This window comes from Drosophila bipectinata, chromosome 2L, assembly GCF_030179905.1.
Source record: "Drosophila bipectinata strain 14024-0381.07 chromosome 2L, DbipHiC1v2, whole genome shotgun sequence".
Taxonomy (NCBI): domain Eukaryota; kingdom Metazoa; phylum Arthropoda; class Insecta; order Diptera; family Drosophilidae; genus Drosophila; species Drosophila bipectinata.
This window is the reverse complement of record NC_091736.1, coordinates 18,748,787-18,769,024: the sequence shown is the minus strand read 5'-3', so window position 1 is coordinate 18,769,024 and position 20,238 is coordinate 18,748,787. Positions and strand designations below refer to the sequence as shown.

General features: G+C 43.4%; 1 protein-coding gene across 1 annotated transcript in view; it reads right to left on the bottom strand.

Moving 5' to 3' along the window:
- Positions 1-20,238, bottom strand: part of rdo (reduced ocelli) — a 44,752-nt gene that overhangs the window by 17,673 nt on the left and 6,841 nt on the right. The window contains exons 2-3 of the mRNA XM_017251859.3: positions 14,379-14,420; positions 8,144-8,164 (exon numbers count right to left, since the gene is read on the bottom strand). The gene's annotated coding sequence lies outside the window, so the exon portion shown is untranslated. The remainder of the gene's footprint in view (positions 1-8,143; positions 8,165-14,378; positions 14,421-20,238) is intronic.

Here is a 20,238-nt window from a genome sequence, read left to right as displayed (position 1 = left end):
CCAATCCTTATCTTAGATACCCTATCCTATATATTTATCCTAGATGGAAACGATATCTAGACAAAATATTTTTAGTTTTTATGTCTATTTTTCGTGATGGGATCCCTTGAAAATGGGGTTTTCCTCTATTGGGTCCACATTGATGGCTATATCTTCCCCAATATTAATCAGATTCTCAAGCGGAGTACCTTAATCGATTTCTAGATCGATTCTCCACCATTCTGCATCCCTGCAAAACCCTATGACACAATATTTTTCCATCCAACTTATTCATATGGAAATGATAAGACCACTTTCCAGGCAACTCAATACATAATCCTTACCCCATTCCCCTGGTTTTTATCAGACTCCTATTAAACCATTTTTACAGACTATTATATTGGCATAATTTCTACTTAACCGTGTTTCTGTTTAAATTACTCCCTTGAAGCTTTGACAGACTCATTTTTCAGCATGAAGCTGCTGCGCGATGGCAAATATTTTCTAATTAGCAAAGAGGCATGCCTGAGCTATGGACCAGAGGACACGTGAGATATCCTTGACTGGAAACTCATTCAAAACCAGTCATATCCCCGAAGAGGACGAGGAGACGACCTGTCTCTGCCCATTTTCCGCTCAACACTTTTCCAGCACCCCACCCGCCTTCACTACCACTCCAGCCTGTTGGAAGCATTGTTTGCATGCCTTTCTCCATCGTCGACGTAAACTCAAATGCTCAAAGTCTTACACTCGGGGCCTGCACTTCAGCTCATTCATCAGTCATTCAACGGCAACGACAGCCAGGCTGCCAACCAAAACACAATCAAGGAGCCCCATGCCCACACCCACGCCGGCAACATGTTTTTGCAATTTACCGATTTGCGCTGTAACCGAGTCAGACAGCACTTTTTTCCGTCCCACTTCCCCTCTCAAGTTTTCCTTTCCGACTTCCCGTTCTCTGTGTACCTTCTCCCAGGCTCCATCACTCTCCACCACTATTCCCATTCGTTGTCGTCATCAGTGCGCCATTCAAGTGGAATTTCGCAAAATTTACTTTGACGTCTATGCATTGCGCATACGCCACGTGGGCCGCATTGTTTGTTCAGGCCAGAAAATCAAGCAAAAGCCAAGCCGCGTGTTAGAGGCACTCATTTCGATCGGACAGGATAAGGAAACTTTAAAATCTTCCTTTTCGACTTTGAAACTCCGATCAGGATCACTCCCATCTCATATTGCGTATACGCCCTGTGGATCATAATGTGTTTGCACTTTATGCGACAAGCAGCGCCCACAGAACCTTGCCCTACTCATATTTGATTAGACATTAAGAGCCTCTTGGCAGACTATCCAAATAATCCGTCAAGTGTGTATAAACAGATCAATAAATATATATTTGAGTGAGCTAATTGTGTGGGATTGCGCGCTATTTTGGTGACAACCGCACATCCATTCGAGTGGATTTTCGCCAGTGGTTTTTGTTAGCCCGACAATCAATTAGCTCCAAAGAGCATTAAGGCCGCCGTTCCGTCAAATATTGGATTTCCTTATTGGGCTTCCTTTTGATGTCGTCGAATCCGAAACCGCTTACAGTCGGCGACATTTTTGGCCGCACGCACGAGTGAGCGCCTCCTTGGCGGCGAGGACAACCTGATTTTGTCATTTCGTAATTGAAAGTTAATATTTGGGAGTTGATAGAGCGAGAAATTGGCTAAGTGCGGTGTAAGCCATTTAAATGGTAATACAAATGAAATTACCTTGTTCCAGAGCCGCATATGACACATGTCGCCTTGTCGGGAACACAGCCACCTTTCTGTGTGATGTGTCTTTTAAGTTAATGCCCCTAATGTTCTGTTCTCGGAAGCCTACTGTCCTAGAAGGCGAAACGAGCAGCGAGAATTTAGCTGCCAGGCCAACGCAACAGTTTAAATGGGGGAAGGGGGCTGAAGGGGACTTTTTTCTTCCGGACTCGCACCTACGCATCTACTGGAAAAAAATGCCGAGTTCATATGTCAGAGTTCTTTTGGCAACTAGTCTGGCAGAACATTCTTGGGCTTTTCTTCCTGTGCTCTGATGGACACGCATATGTGGGAGTTGGTTTTTGATAGATTAGGAACCAGCCACGATGGCCATAACAAGGAGGCACAATAAAGGCCCACTTGCGGGCGTTGCCAGGACACAAAGCCTTAGCAGGAACTTAGCCTCAGAATCGGCCTGAGTGTTTAAACGTTTCGAATTGCCGACAAGGGATTTGGCATCATGGCATTCACGCCCAGATAAGAGCCTGTAGTTGGGTCTTATCTTAAGGATACTCGCATTTTCCCGGCCAGGCCTGGCCCCGTTTCCGTGAGTGGACGCCGAGATTTATTACAAGCCATTTTTCTTGCCCAGGTCCCACACAATTAAAGCTGCCTTTTTCCGCCATCGCCATCGCCACCGCCTCCGTCTACGCCATCGCCACTCAAATAGTTAGTGAAATACTTTTCGAGTTGTTTGCCGTTGGGCTGGGTATGCAAATTATTTGCCTTTAATGTGTGCTGAAAACTCTGGCTAACTTGCTCTCAATTTAGTCATTAAGCTTTGGGCCAAAACTTTTGCTTTTTGTTGGCGTATTTCTGTTTGTGTGAGTGGGGGTGCGAGTGTTGGACGAAAACAATTTTTATTTTTCCAGCTTCTTTTGTGCGCCGTTAATGCAAGGAGCAGTCAACTTAAAATATAATTAAGTCGGGCCCGAGCTTCGGATGACAAAGCAAACACATGGCCAAAGGAAAATGCCTCAGAGTGCAAGAAAAAATGTCGCATAGTATGCGAAAGTGGAAAGAAAATAAAAGAGGCGAGGCACAAAGAAAATGTCATGTGAGTGTGGGAAAACAAGGGTCGACTTGGTAATACGGTTGAATTGTTTAAGAGAAAAAATATAAAAATATATTTAGAGTTTTATTTGTAAGCTTGGAAAACAAAAAGGGCACGGTATGGTTACTCATTATCCACTCTTTGAATTTCCAAATCCCAGAAACTAGAAAAACGGTGCTTACTGCAAACGTTGCCAGTGGCAGCAGCGGAAAAACTTTGCAGTTTAGTGAAGTGTTCGCCATGAGAGACATAATTATGCGATTTAACACTTTAGAGCTGGCAAAGCGGAGAGACCAGCGAGCAGCGACCAGAGGCCCCTGGCGTCCTTGCGCCATCTCATCATCCGCATCCACATCCTTGCCGCTGCTGGCTGCCAGGCTGCCTGGCTGACTGCGAGAACAAAGGATCGGCTGCCAACAAGAAAAGGAAATTTGTGCTAAAGTGCACTTCCAGTCAAAGTGAGATGCGGATAACAGGAGCAACCACAACGCAATTTAATGAAGCTGCAAATACGAGACTAGGCGGCTCTCGAAATTATGAGTTCCTAGCCCGCCCCGGCGACTGGCGAACGGCTCATGGCTCAGGATGGCTAAGGATGGGAGTCAATGCAGGCTGATTGCAGAAATGCCTCATTTAACGGAAATCAAATCGCTTCATTTCTAAGTGGATAAACACACAAATGATGGCAAATAGCCATGAATGCATCTAGTCCACAACGAGTGAGCGAAATTGAATGAAAATTATGCTGCCACTCGACTGAATGGGCCTCGGTCCTCTTCTTGTACCTTCTGCTAGATGAAAAATAATTTTATAAAATAACTTGCCCTTTTTTTCAGATCAGTGAGCTTTTCGCCCCTCCACCCTGCTGGTGGAAGAAAGGCGGAAAAGCAGGAAAATTTCTTTGCTAAACAAAATTGAATTGTATTCTGACTGACGGTCGGCCCCAGGGCTCTGTTTTGTTTATATATTTTTCCTTTTCAGTTTTTTTGGCAACCAAATGAAATGGAGGCATTTCAAACGGAATATTTAAACAGGTCTTTAAGCACAAAGACCCAAGTTTCTATGGAAAGCACCTACATACATATAGTTGCTTTAATAAACATCCAAAAGGCATCCATACTTTGCGCTTTTAAGCTCGGTTTATTGTGTTCAACACAAAACTAGAATTCAATTTTAAATATTTTTACGGCATTCGAAAAGATTTCAATACAATAAAAGTGTAATTCGATATAAACAAACTTTTGCGTCTACAAGAGGAGTATAAAATGGAAAGAGCGGAGCACGTGGAGAGGAAACAAGTCGAAATGCTGACAAATTTTCATCGAGGGCAACCAGAGATTCGCCGCAGGCATCGTAAAATGAACATTTGAAGAGCCGAAAGATGTCGGAATGTGCAAACATAAAACTGCCACCAATTGATTGAGATGTAATCAAAAAGGCGACCCAAACAAGAACGGCCCACCGAGGAAAAACTCTGGCCGACAGCGACAAATGTGTAAACGCATAAAAATCATTGCCCGAACGGAAAAGGAATGAAAAATCAAATTACGCATACGCACTGCAGACCCAAAGGGAATGCCCATGCTGGCTTTGGCTTTGGCTTTCGCTTTTGCGTTTTGCTTTTGCTTTTACCAGTATTATGGAAAGGAGAAGCATATGGGAGTGCTCACTAATGCTAACTGGGGTTAAATGTGACTGCCTTTGAGCCACATACATCAACGCAAACATAAATTACTCGCCATATATGCGCATGACTAATTTGCGACTCATGTCTGCCCTTTGATGCTGCTGCCGTCCGCAAACTTTCGGCATTCATATTTTATTAGCCACAAGTCAGTAAGTTTGTGTTCTAAACAATTTATTAATCAAATGGGCCAACAAACTATGAGTCGAGCTCGGTCTGGCCGGGTTCGCCTCCCCAAAAAAAAAAAACAGGCCAAAAAACGTCGCAAGATCTGAATCCGAAACCAAAACCAAAAACGCCCGGCCATCTCCGACTGGTGTGTATGTATAATTTATGTGCCATGTATGTGTGACAAATTGTGTGCCAGAGGCCAAGTTTCGCTTTTTGTTGATATTTGCCTTCCTGCTCTGGCAGGGACAACGCTCCCGGCTAGTGTTGGGATTATTAAAGGGATACCAACAGAGATGACTCGGAAACAGCTATAGTTAACTTTAAATTGACTTTCTTAAGCTTTAGTTTATGATTGAACATTTGTGTATCTAATAGAAAATTGTTTTAGCAAGAATATCCTATATATATATTCCTCCCTATTTATATTTTAAAAGAATCAATGGCCAAATCGCCATCACTATTTCCAGCAGAATTGTTCAAGCATGGCGGTTGCTGTCTCTTTCCCAGCCCGTAGCTCCCATCCTCCATCAGGACCTTCGACTGCTCGTCATCTTGTCTGGAGCCCCCACAAAAGTGTTACAAATTTATGACATTTTCTTTTTGCATTCGTCGACCCTTTAAAGCATCTCGCACCCAATGGCTAAATCCAAGCCAAACAGCTTCGAAAAAGGTCAACAGAACGCCCGGGGTTAGGGGCTGGCGCTTCCAACAAAAAGGCAAGAGGAAGTAGTAAAAATGTTGTTTTCTTCTACGTTTTACGGTTTTGGGTTGGACATTTACAAAAAATCCTAAAAAACAGAGCGAGCGAAAACTGTAATGGGAAGCAGCAGCAACAAAACCAAGACACTAATGTCGCTCATCTTTTATTAATATTTCTTTGAGATTTTTATACTGCTGTTTTCTTGCCGCAGGGTGAGCTATGTTCTCGGTATGGGGTTTTTGGCTTCGGGTCTCGTAGACAGTTGAATGAACTATGATGAAAATAATCCCATACAGTTTTATGATTAAAGATAGGTATTTAAACTTTTCAAGAGCTACTGAAAGTTATCACAAAATCTTAAAATTTATTTGTTTTGTTAAATCAATATACTCTCGGTGCGCTCCTCACCAACTGACATAAAGCATTCGCCGAGCGGAGGAGAATGAACCCTCTGGCACTTGATTTGTTACATAAGGCATGTTGCTTACTTTTACTGTCATACTTTCTTTTATGCGGAGCTCTCTCCACAGGAATTTCCTCCCAAGGCATGTCTGCAAGAGTCCTGCCTTTGCTCCCTTCCGCCCCTTTCGGGAAAGTGATTTGGCGGAAATTGTTTTTTAATGTGGCAGACATTCTTAAACTATTTAACCAGAAGTGGCGGAGTCACTCTCACCGGAGCGTGGGCGAAAAAATGTCAACCATTTATCAATTGATAATCAATAGACCTGAAACCGAGACCTTTCTCTTCTTTTTCTTCTAAGACTGTGTGTGTGGGGAAGGCATTTTATAGTCTGTGGGAGAAGCACTGCGTGTCATGCGATAAAGTCCAGGTACACACATTTCCCTGCTCAGGCAGTACTTCTAGCTTCGCACATCCTCAGGACATTTGGCTTAACATCAGTTGCACCATTTTGACAGAACAGATTACAATAAAAGCGTTTTTATTCGTTTGCATGACTGGCAGTCAACTGGCAGATACCATTACACACATATTCATTTGGGCGGAGGTCAGGGTAAGGAGTAGCTTCATTAGCCGCTGGCACGATGTCGTCACATGTCTATTTGCCATTTAACCTCTTTATTGATTATGCCCTATTTCCAGCGGCAGTACACGAATTGGATTCAGAAAGCGACTTAGTGGAGCTACCTAAAAATAGCCTCCTGTTACACGTCCTTTGAGCTGCCAAGGCCGGAGGCAGTTTAATTTAAATTTAATTTGTCTGAGTAAGGATTTCATTAATTTGTGCACATGGCTCGGGAGCCGCATAAAATCGTTTGCATTTTGCAAGCGGCCGTAAACTTGGGCAAATAACTTAGTAATCATCATCAGCATTTTGGCAGGGCATTATAATTACATAAAGATGCGGTCTGCGTGTGTCTGCTCTTTACACAAGAATAAAAAAATAATAAAAGAAGCACTGGAAGTGCAGACAGCAGCTTACCTTTTGTCGGCCTGTTTATGACAGCTCTCACTCAGCCCGGAGCCTTCCCAACTCCCACACTCCCACACACAGTTTCCCAGCAGGAAAAACACTTGCAAGTTTTACGATTTTCAAATGATGTACGTACGAATTCATAGAATTTTATATTTAACAGCGCCCAAAAGTATGCAGTGTGCGCAATGGGTTTTTAGTTGTTTAGCGAGTTACCGGAGCTCTCCCCAGGACCCTGGTGTGTGGTTGTGTGAGAATGGGTAATTTTTCATTATTTGCTATGGCGCAGCTTTCCGCACACTCGCATTAATCAAAAATTTCGGGGGATCCTCCCACCAAACAAACAGAGGGAAACATATGGCCAAATGTTAGGAAGTGATTAAAAACTGTTGCTGGACATGAAATCACATAAATTCAGGGCAGGACTCATACTTTCTCGCTTGTTCGACCATCAGCAAGCATGACAAGCTCATTATAATCGAACACCGATGGCTCCGGAGGAGAAACTTTTTAATTTAGTTGAGAAAAGTAAAATAATACGCCAAGTAAAACCCATCATCATCAACCTCATCATTGGCAGCCGACTTTTCCAGCTGACTGACTGACTGGCTGAGTATTCGCGTGGGAAAGAAAGTTTTTCGAGCCTACTTTTCTGCACATTCACTCACCCACTAAATGCAAATTTTTCTAATTTGATTCTGTTACTTTCGCAAGAACCGCCGAAATGGTACCTTTTCTGTTTCAATATTGTTTTTATTTCCGCCCGCCCAGGATGAAATTTCATTATTTTTCTTTATGGCCGCAAAATTAATCAAGTAAAAACACACCAGAGACCAGAAAATGGATTTTTAGAAAATGCTTTCTTAAATGGAATATTTTCATTTGGCAGTTTCTAGGCTGATGGAAGCGAGGCAGCCGTTGAGGCATTTATGGAATTTTATGTTCCATTTTATGGGGTCATCAAAAAGTGTGTTCAATTTCACAAATTGGAGAATAATTGCGCTGAAAAATGGATCATGGCGGCAAAGGCGGCAACAGAAATCTTTCCTGCTTATTGACACTAATTGGTCTTTGGGTTGAACAACCGAGAAATTCAATTTGGCGACTAATTAAACGAGCTTAGCCTATCAAACTGCAAAGTGCGTAAATTATGCTCTTAATTGAAGTCTGACTTTCATTAGGCGGCATGCCGGGAATCCCTGGAAACAGGAGAAAAAGAAGTAATAATGCGATAAAGGTCCTAATCAAGTACAGAATTCACATTGCCTCTCAATTAATGGTATATTGTATTAATTTTAATCTGCCATAACTAAGTGTAGTACTCACCTTTCCTGTAGATACGCTATCCTGCAACGACAGAAAAGAAATCCTTATTAGTAAACTTGGCTGGCGCATTTTTAATTAACCCAGAAAACCATTTTCATAAGCCTCTTGCTTAATTGTCGAGTGCTGTTGGAGAGATCTTAACCACATGTGCTGAGGGCTAGCCGCCACAGAAAGTGCTTTCACCTTGGCAACGCCTCGCTTTCAATGGCGAATGTCAACCTTTTCACCAAGACTACTGTGAATAAACATTAAGGCTCAAACAACCCAAAGGCAAGTGCCATTGAAGCTTAACAAAATATGCAGTAGCGGGATGTTATTCGCTCTCGAAACTCTATTTAAATAATTCTTAAACTTAAACCATAAACATATTTTAAACACCATATGACGCATTTTTGAATTGCATACCCCCATCTGAACTAGCCGTCCATTTATCACAAACAATGGCAAAATTAGCCAAGCGACTAACTGGCTGCCCCATTTGGTTAGTCGGTTGTGGGCGTGGCAGTGCCCCGGCATCGCCGCCGGAGGGCGTCTCTGAATAAATGGCTTTCGCTCTGAAACTGAAACTGAAAACGCACAGACAGAGCGCCATGACAAGGACGTTGACACGGTCAAAGTGGGCCACGGGCTATACCATCCTGACAAACACTTCAAGGGCTTAAAAGGGGGCGTGGCAGGCTGTTGAGATTTATTTAAGGTCGGAAGGAAAGCCAAAGGGACGCGCCAACGGCGCCGAACGACAAAATGCAATTGGATTTTAATGCAACTGGAAATGCAGGAGCAAATATTCCATTAAAATTATATTAGTCGTCAAAATGCCGCCGCTGCACAAGCACAAGCCATCGTTAGTTTACGGAGGAAGGTATAATTTTTATTGGGCTTTCGCACAGCTCCTTGTAGATTCAATTAGTCAGCTTGAATTCAGGACCGGAGGTCCTGGCCCAACAGCTGCGAGCTAAGAAGGAGAAAGAATCGAGCCAAGTTGCCGAGAGTTAATCAGTTTTGCTAACTTCATTTGAGCAACTGACGGCAGGAAACTTTTGTATGAGGTGGTGCGATTCCTGTGGAGACGAATCCTCCTGGCGAAGTAGACCATGAGCCCCAACATCCCTGCCAGGCAATTACGGGCACTGCAATCCTTTACAAAACTCTGCCAGCCAGTCTGCACACTGCAGTGTACATATGTTTACAGGCCAGTTTTAGCAAATGTTGGCTGCGAAAAAACAAGCTTATGCAAATAAAACACAAGCTTTGCTGAAACAGCTTAAATATTAAATGTATTTGTTATGCGTTTTAGGTAGAAATAAAATTTAAAACCTTATGTGTTGGTACCCTTAGCCATAAAATAGCCTGGCTAGACAAATGCGGCTCTGACCAGCCAGCCGGCGATTTATGGCCAGGTCGAAAAAGCTTCGGAATCTGAATAGAGATTTATGGCCGGAAAATTACATTTCAAAATATAAATTGCAGCAGAAATGCATAGTCGATTAGAAGCCACAGCACTCACTCATAACTTATTCATCCTGCATTCGATTAACTAGTGCATACAATAGTCACAGCACAAATATTTAGCTCCTGAATGTTTAATCTCTGACTGGCTGATGTCAATTGGCTGAAGTTGTGCATTCGATTGCGAATTCCAAATAAATACCCCGACAAAGGTGTTGCAAATTTCATGAGGTTCTATTCCGGGATCACCGCCGGCTGGCGTTCCACAGAAAGTACTGGCATTTGACCCGCGAAGGCCACATGAAATTCCCCAATCAATTTTGCCATAAATCTCGGCGACCCGCAGCCAAGTCTCTTCAATTACAAAACAATTAAATTGTCACAAACCGAGTCAATGCCAGGAATCAGGGAAACGAGCAAAGTGTGGCACAAGGAAGAGCGCTATCTGCTCAGCACTTTCCACTCCGCACTGTCCATTCGATGCTTTTCCTTTTCCTCTCCGGCGAACTGGGACATCCGACTGTTGTGCAGTCAACACGTTTCCGCTCTAATGTGGCTGCACTGAGATAAAAAGTTGCAGCAACTAAAAGGACATTAAAACATAAGTTTACTTGGAAACTAAGCACCATTGGGACTGTCATAGTTTTGATATGAAAGTTTATTTTTAAAACTAACAAAAAAATGGAAAAAAAGTATCTAAAATTTTTTCTCTATATATAAAGCAAAGGAGGAAGGAACAAAGTGCACAGCTCGAACACAATATAAACTTCATTAAACGACAAGGCCAAATCGAACTGGCAAACTCAACTCGCCGTCTGTTTCCATTATTTATTTGCACCAAATTAAGCCCGGCCCCCCGAATAAAAATCGCAGAACAAACAACAAAGGGAAAGGACACGCCGGCAGGGGGTCAAGTCAAGTCAAGTGTCAGCATAAATGAAATTTCCCACCACAAACTTCCGGCAAGGGGAGACCGCTGGAGGTGCCCGTGGAGGTTCGCTCCCTTTAACAATTCATGTGCATAACAAAGGGAAACCGTCGCTCTCAACTTTTCACGGTTTCACTTTTCAGGTCCGTGTCGATTTCCCCTTTCGCTGTCTTTTCTTTTTTTTTTTTTTAACCCTTTCGTGGACTCCGGACATCGACACACTTGGCTGACGTCATTAAGGTGCAACCAAATGTGCATGCGGGAAATGTTTCCAGGTTACTTTGCATCCGAGCATTGGTATTTCGCACACAATTCAATTGCCGAGTCATTTCCGGTCGGAGCTAGCACCCTCGAAGCCCATTCAAGCTCAATTCGATTGGGGTTGCTCGTCGAGGAAATGATTTCCGTTTTATGAGCTTAATGTATAAGTGGCCAGCAAATACTAACATTTAACTAAAAAAAAAAATCAGCATTTGGCAGTAAAATTTTGTCAAGAAACTAGGGAGTGGGTTCCCCAGACTCACTTGTTAATAAAAAAATGTTTGCTCCTTTTAATCTCTGCATTTATGGTAGTCTCTCCTCCATTTTGTGGTAAGACACAAATGAGCCGCATCATTTCCGGCTCCCCCTCTCCTTTGAGGCTAAAAGGGTCGGGGCTCAGGGACTGCAGATAACAAAGTATGGAAGGAGAAAAAAATAACAACTCGCCAAGTTCTAGTGAAGCGTTACATTTGCGGGGTTCCGTCCGTTTGGCTTCAGTCGATGGTTTTTTCCCTGGTTTTCCGCTGCTGCTTTTGTGCTAACTTTTTTAATGAACTTGTTGATATTGCGTGTGTGGGTTCATGATGCCATCAAGCCAATGCCGCTGCTCTTTTCATCACACATGTACCCTTTTTTTGCGCTGTCGGTTGTCTGTCAAATGATTTGCTCAAGTGCGGCGCGATGTTCAATTGCGTAATTGACTTGTAACCTTTGGCACTCAATCCGCAGTCTACAATGTTACAGCAATTGAATAATGAAATTTAAACATCAGATCTTTAAAAGGCTTGCCTAAAGTTCTCTGAAAGTTAATAGTTTTTCCGAAAAAAGACTTCTTAATAAAGTCTTAAACGCTCTAATTTCTTTAAGCCGCAACATGCCAAAACATTATTCAAGAACTCACTCACTCTCCGCCGCCCAGTTGTAAAATATGCAACACACTTTGGCTATAAATTTTTGGGAGCACATAAAGCCCCTGCCCGCCTGCATTATGAATAATTAATTAAAATTTAATTAAAACTGTCTAAGTTGGCACAAGGCTTCCCGCCGTCGTTAAAACTAATGCGGCCTGCGGCGGCCAAGTCGGGCTAATAAATCAAGAGCTGGAAACGAAACTGATCCGCCAGTGAGTGTCGAGACGAGAGCTTGAAACGGGAGGAGTACCTGAACTACAACTTGGAGCCAGCCAGCCGTTAAGAGCGCTGAAGAGCAGACAACCGTCGAACCAATAGTAACACCAACAGCAACACAAAATGTAACAATTAATGTCATCAGCTTGCAATATCAACAGCGGCACCAGCAGTCAGATAAACAATGGCCACGAGTGGTCGACAATGCCAAACAACGTGGCTGACTACAAAATGGTCCAGTGGCCACCCTCTATGTACCGCAGATATATGTGTGCACACATAGCTGGATGGCACAAGGACAGGGAGGTTTCTTTCGGAGGCGACATGTGTGTTTACATGTTGTTTGGTGAGCGTGGCGATTGCAACTGCATAACTTGTTGGCTTGTCGGGGCTAATTGACGAAAGGGAACCGGTACCGAAAGCAAACAAACTCTATTTAATCCAATTAGTCCACCATTGTGAAAGACCATAGGTGCAATCCCCAATTAATAGCTATCTTAACTTTCGAAAACTAGATGAAGTGGAGCTAAAATATTTAGTCAATAAAATAAATAAAGAATTCGACTACAGACTCGTAACTTTAATCCGAAAAAATCCCAAGAATGTACGACATACCCCAAAATAAATAACTGAACCGTTCTATTGTCCCTTGGAAATTGTAGGGGAAACCCAAAATACCAGAGTTAAACGACCGAAAATTGTGCCACATTTTCTACGCATTTTCACACACAATCCCTCGTGCACACTTACAACAAAAAAGTACAGGCAGAGAGGGCACAGGACACAGGACACACTATCATAAAAAGGAGGCTAACTCTCAGCACTAATTAAGTCGAAACCTTAGCATTTACCTTGGGGCATCTACATACATGTTGAAAGTAGGTAAGGAGCAGCGGGCCGGGCTGGAACAGTTGGGATCTTGGAGGCTCCGAGAAGGATGTGTATTAATGGAAACCCTTGTTGCGAAGGCTTCAAGGCACATAAAAATGTCATATGTCAACTACAGGTTGCCTTGTCAGCACTCATTAAGCTCTTAACCTCATTCGGGCGCACTCACACCCACACGAGTAGTCGGTTCACGTGTCGAGCACTCGCCACACTCACACTCATACAGACAGACACTCACGCACACCCACCCATCCCCAGTTTCATGGCATCCTGGACAAATGCAAGTGAGCGCTTTATTACCAATGTCGACACGCCCGGCCAGTAGAGGACGAAAATGGCAGCACAATGAAGCTGTGAAGGCTTTTGTTTCCCATAACCCATTAAATACTTCTCTGGAGTGCAAGGCGAGTCTGGGAAATGTATAATAAACCAGGAGATGTTTGCAAATTAAATTAATTATCCTTTAAGAATTAATTTTTTTGAAAGTATCAAGTAACTCTAGTGGGGACTTTAACATTAAAGGATTAAGGGTTCAATGGACGAGTCCTCCACTTTAAGACTTAAACTTCGCAAATATATAGACGCTGTCTTTCGCCTTTCCCTGACTTGCCTTTCAATTAATTCAACTGGCCCTGTTTTGGCCCTTTTTTAACATTTTCTCGGCTCAAATGAATGAAATCAAATTAATTACGAAGGACGCAGAGCTGATAGCGTTCGCAGGAAGGATACTCCTCTCCGCTTCCTTATGCACATGCATGAAATTTTCTTTTCATAATTTATGCTCCTCCTTCCGCCAATTCTTTGTGACTCGGCATTTGCTTTCGCCTTTGCCATTCACATCCACATCCAGGCATTTCTCAGGCAGATCTTATCTGGCCTTTTCAGGACTATCAACTTTATCAAATGGGCCAAGTCCTATACGAGTTGAGATGGTCTTTCATAGAAAAAAACCTATGACATATTCTCATCCTTTAATATTAGTTTTCTTTCGATTTAATTTGATTCTAGTTTTTTTTTCAGAAATAGTCACAGCATATCCTGGCAAAGCATAGCATATCCTCGCATAGTTATGTCTTCTTGGCCCAACTTTTTGTGTATGCTCATAATTAGATTTCTCCTCCGTTTGATTACGGATGTCATCCTCATCATCCCCCACTGGTAGTGGCACAGAGAGTCAAAGAAAATATACTGGCAGCCGTAGTTTTAGCTTGCAGTCATTTGGCGCTTTGATATTGGATTTCAGTTTGCAATTTCCCCCACTTCCCAGTCCCGCACTTGTATCGAGTTCACTGCCTTTGAGCCATGGCAAGGAATATTGTTTAACAAGCTTCCTTGCCGGGGGCCTGTGGCAAGAGAAATTATTGGCAAGATTCATTGAAAACATTTCCTTAAACGGAGCTGTAGCAATGCCAAAAATGATGCCATTGACTATTGGCCGCCCCTGATAGATGCCATGATGGATGCACAGCTGAATGGACGGGCGAGTGCAGCTGTCAAAGCATTGAAAACTGTCAAGCTGGAAATGTTTGCGTCGACCTGTCACTGCAAGTTGGGGAAATCAAATATTTGCCATTTAACTTACCCTCTTGTGTGGGTTGATTGAACTTTCGGCACAGTCGTCTGTCTGAAAAGGAAACAATATTCACAAATATTACATAAATACGAGGACGAAAATAACTTAATCAAGTCAAATGAAATGCATTAGGAGCCGACAAAATCTGAGTCACAGAAAAGTTATCCCCCGGCTTAATTAGGCCAGCAATTCAATTAGTTCGGCAGACAAAGTTAAAGCTAATGCTCTGAGTGTAACCGGTACACAGGTGTGCTAATAAACCCCGACCACACACCGGCACACCTGAGACACTCAAAGGCGGGGGTCATGGTGAGCCACAAAATCAGAAATGTTAATTAAAATCACTGAGCGTTGAGCCTAGGCGACAGGCATGTTAAGCAGCCCCGAAATCTGTGGGGAATTCAGAACCGGGACTGGGACTGGGACCGGGACATTTGGGGAAAACTTTGGGGAAAAGCACACCGGAAAACCTCTGACCACACCGGGGAGGGCGAAGACAAATGTTGCAGATACAAATCTCACCGGGTTTATTAAACGCAGTGCTAGGTGCCAAACACAAACGAATTAATTATGAAGATGGCACGTAGTTTACGGCGGAAGCGACCAAAGTTCACCGGAAAATTAATTTTAATTGGGCGCATAAATATTTTAGAATAAACTGTGGGTAACATTTTAATCTGCGCAGCGATTGATAAACAAAATTTTGTCAAAACATTCCTCTCTTTCAACTTCGAAGTTGCCAATTTTGTGCCCCGGTTGCCAAAAAAAAAGAAGGCCAAAAGGTAAAAAAGCACAGGGCCACAACAAAGCAGAATTGCATTTAAAATTCGTAATGGACGTACCGGAAATACACAGTTCCGATCAGGAAGCACGGGGCCAGGAAATCAACTGAAAAAGTGCCGCAAAAATTCGCAAAGCCAAAACGAAAGCTCACAGGAAAAAATATAACCAAAAGATATGCAGGACCTGCTGCTGCTGGAAAGCAATAAAAAGCTTGATGCAAAATAAACAAAGGAAAGGAATAATATTTGTATTAAAAAGTGCGCTGCACCAGCGGCTCTCTTCCTTTTAAGGAAGATTTAAGCAAATTCAACCGCGGAGCAGCATCAAAGTCAAAACAATTAATCAGGTCTGACCTTACGACCTCGGCTGGACTCTGTTTAATCACTCGCTGCCTTTTGATTTCGTCTGAGCGAAAGTACCATAGTCGATAATTTGAGTTCCGGTCCCAGCAGCCCAGCAGTCCAGATTCCAACAACAAGTTCCATAAACACGGATGCTAACTTTCATTAAAAACCACTTAACCCTAGCCAGGACAACACAGACCACAGGAGGGGCGGCCCCCACCCTCTTGACCAGCAACTTGACCCACATGACCCCCAGTGGCACAGCCGGCCACGCCACGTGGATACCCCGTAACCGTAACCATCTCAGCTAGGGTCTTCACTCCAGCCAGTTAGTGTGGACGTCAGAGCGCTTAGAGGGCGTGGCACTCGTGCACATCGTTAGTCATATTTTTTACTTCGCTGGCCAACTTTTTGGCAAACACGAAGCCAAAGAGATACTCGTATTTTTAATTAAATTATATATAAGAGTGCGTGTGGGTGGAGTGGCAGGGGAGCGCGTTGCAAAATTCAAAAGCTGCTGCTGCTGTTGCCACTGCATACTTATGTGGCCAAAAAGTTTCAACCGGATTAGAGAATTAATTTAAAATCTTAAAAGGAAATGCCCATAGGACATTTCCACAGAAAAGTTTCGGATACCACTGTTGGGATTACATCGGCAAATGGAGAGCTCTTTCTTTATTAAAAATATTCTTGAATTCCTGTTACTTTTATGGCTAATTGTCAAGCAGTTGAAAAGTTTGCTGGCAAAAGTTACACTGCTAGTCGATCAGAAGCATCAGCCACAAAGTTTCTCCAAAAGAGGACATTCACATGCGTTGCCACTCCGGGGGTGTGGAGGAGTCAACGGTCGCTTATTTCTATTTCATTACCGCTGTTATTTTCCTTTAATTTTTCGCCGCCAAACAAACAAACAAAGAAAATCCGCAAAAAACAGTCAAAGTTGAAAAATGGCAGCCAAGAAAAAAACAGATCGAAAGCGAAAGAGACCTCTGCAGGGTGCACTGCAGACAAAACTGCAAAACTTTGGGGCCACTCCTCGCTGCCGTTTTGGGCCAACTGTTTTCTTTTAATGCCGAAGCGTGAAAACAAAACTTTGTCCGCATCTCCACACTCAGATTTTTGACTGGGACGGGGACGGCGTCGGGGCCACTAATGGCTTGAAATCGAAATGGATTTTCGGCAGTTTGTGCAAATATGTTTCCAAGTGGAGCAAAAAATGAAAAAGCGACAGAGTTCGCCGAGTGCGTCATATGCATTATTAGGCAAACTGAGCAAGCCAGTTAGATGGAGGAGCTGGCAAGCCTCAGGGGTAAAAAAGCATGCGAATATGATATTTTTGCAATGTTATTATAAAGCTATAGATTTGCTATTGCTGGAATATATTTCACCTGGGAATGGTGACATCCGTGCTTAAATTAAAAGCTGCACTTGATATCCCGAAATGCAAATATGCAAATCACATGCTAATCAACGACACGAAATGAAACCCGGTATTGATATATATCCAATATATATTACAAATTACTCCCCCACCCGGGGGCTGGGCGTCGATTGTTTGTTTGTGTGACCCGAATAACAGTTTGGCAAAATGCAGAGCTCCATTTCCGCAGACAAACAGTTGAACAAAAGCCAACACCCCCCAACTGGGCCCGGAATTTTGTGAATTTCGCACACTAGTCCATCTAGTCCGGCTAGGGCTCTGCCCCCAGTCAGGATAATTAAAATTACTAATTGAAAAGGTCCGACAGATACACGGCTGCTGGGAATAAACGGCTATCGGTGTGTGCTCAACACGCGTTTTGAGCCCTGCCTTCGGCGATCGATCAAAATTGCCTGACAGAGCTGTAAATTCCATTTTCCAAAGCTGAAAATTTTGGCTAATATCTAGGGAGCCAGGGTACCTCGGAGGGAGCTGGTTATGGATTATTTCTATTCAAGAGCTGAAGCCCTAAGCATAACTGGCTCGACACTTTCGGAGATAAGCAAGGAAAAACCAACCGCATAACTTGCTTTCCATAAATTTAATTCAATACTTTTGTGGACCTATGCAGATTTGGCCAGAATTCCAATGCCAAGAAGGAGAAATCGGAAGGGGGAATCTAACAAGGACGGGCCAAAAATCGGGCGACTCGGGGTCAGAAATGCATCAGAGAGCGCTAACTAACTGAAATGAATCCTCCGATGCAAAAGACAAAAATAATTTGGGAAAAGTTCGGTCCGACACGAGGGTTCCCGGCACACGGTGAGCGATAAACAAACTTTTCTGGTCAACGGGTCGGCTAATCGATTTTCCCTGCAGCTTCAAAGGTTGGTCGGTAACAGGAGTGGCCCGGGACGACATGCGGTCTCCCAATTAGATATTTTTGGTTTTGATGTTTCGGCAATAAGTGAATTGAATTCCGGCTCTCTTGGCAAGTTTAGAACTTTGCGGCGACTGTGGTGGCCAACCAAGACTGCCGCAAAAATTAGTTTCTGTGCCGCTGCCAAGAATGCCAAACGGAAAACGGCGCCAAATGCCTCCAAATGATTTAGGTTTCACAAATATTTGGCATGCGAGTAATTAAAAGCCAAATTGTGATTAAACGAAGATTTGTTTTTAAGGGCAAGTGGAAATTTACTGTTTATCTTAAAGCATAAGTCCCAAAAAAGCTTAAAGTCTGTCTAGAGTCTAGACTCTAGAATCCTACGGTGGCTAATTCCCATTACCTTGCGGGGCGGAAAGTTGACCATTTTTGGAGTTCTGCAGCCGAGTACTTTGTCGGAGGGCACATAAATCTTGAGTGAAAATTTTCGTTTGGCCCATAAAAAATTAACAATGCGTAAAGAGGCTGGCAGAAATTACGAGGCAGAGTTCTGCAAGGTTCTGAGGCAGGGCAGGGCTCCTGAAAGCCTGCCAAGTATGTCTCTGCTGCACTCGAGGCCTCCAGCACCCGAGCTGCACCCGCACTCGGCTTGGGAGGTGCGTTTGTGGGTTGGAGGTTTGTGGTCCAGTCGGATGGGCTCCGTGGTTGGCCTCCTGCACGCCTTGTGTGCCACAGAGAGAGAAATCCACTTTCAAATCGTATTAGACACTCGAAGTTCAGGCCGAGAAATATTGGTTTTATGGTTTTTAGGAATTCGGATTAGATTCAAAGTCTTAAACAAATATTCAAAAATATAAACTAAGTGTACTTTTAGGGTATTGGTTGGCAGTGTAAGATTTGGACTCAAACGAGTCCAATGTTTGCAACCACTAGGTTCACCTCTGGACTAAGTAAGCCGGATCAAGTGATTTCCCATTCCACTCTCTGTGTTTCATTTTGTATGGCCGCACCCTGGGTCCATCTGCATCCTGGAACGGTCCTTGGACCGTCATTTATTCAGTTTGTGGGCTAAGAGTGCATTGGAGACTATCGCTGGCGTATGCCACGCCTCACCCCTATTTGGGAATATGTGTTAACGTATTCCCTTTCGCATGTAAACATTTTATTCTGCCATTTTAAATACACCCAATCTGGCATTAAGCCCTGCCAGGCAAAAGGCCCAAAGAACCCCAACGGAGGTGGGGCATCCTTGTCCAACGTGACACTGAACACGTTTTAACGATGAGCAGCTTCTGGCCCCAGCCTTCATAACTTATGCACATAGATAAGCGACGCCAGTCCTCGTCCTTGCGGTTGCTCCGTACATTGTAGACTTTTTTTCGGTTCGGCGGATTGTGGAAGGAACCTCCGGATCCTGTTGTGGGGGCTACCCAGTTTAATGCTGCTGGCCATTTAAGCAAATTATGAATTTTCATAATTCTGTATTGTATTTGCTTAAAGCTTGAACCGAAATTAGGGCGGGCGAGTTTATAAAAAGAAGCGGAAATTATGCTGAATAAATAATACTCCCAAACTAAGGTAGCAGCTCCTGGGTCTTAAAGAAAAAGTCATATGTTTAGGCGGCCAGAAATTTAAGAACTCTGAAAAAGCAAACAGTTTTTAGGCAATTGCTCTCCACTCTAGGATTATAGTATGTGGTTAACCGCAGCAAAGAAGGGGCTCTTGGCGGGTCGGAGCCTGCTGGTCAATAAACCACAATCTGCTCCGCACACACTCCGCCCGGCCTTTATTTATATTTAATTGTCCTGACCACACCATTGCCATGTTGCACCTCAAATTGTAATTATTTCCTTGATGGACTCGGCCACTCAATGCACGTGCCATTAATTATGAAAATATTGCCCAAACACTTCTGGGCCGTAAAGATGCTTTACTCACTACCTGGCTCTTTCGCACTTCATCTGCCCTCTCTTTCGTTGCATACACAAGCTAACAGTGGCATACAGCTCTCCCTCCGACAGCCACTTACATTAAATTTAAAGTATTTGCCACAATATTTTCGCTACACTTGCCTCGAATTGTGTTTCCAGTTCGCCATTTGTAACAATGCGCCCGCCCAGGAGCTGGGTGTGTGTGGCTGGGTGTGTGTATTTTGCGAAATGTATTGTGTTTTTGAGTTTTCGTCTGGGCCGAGGAGGACCCAGTTTTTATTTTGTTTGCGGCTGCTTCTTTGAGTCCTTTGTGACTTTCTCCTGAGCCTGTGGACCGTGTTTTTGGAGTACGTGTTTGTGGAATTTACGGCGGCAGAGTGTGATTTTGACCGAAAGTAATTTCGGGCATATTAGTTACTGGTTTAAGTGTTTAATACATAGAAGTAAGGTAGGTCCTGGTAATACTCTAGTCCATACTTGATTGGGCTCTCCAGAATGAATGAATACA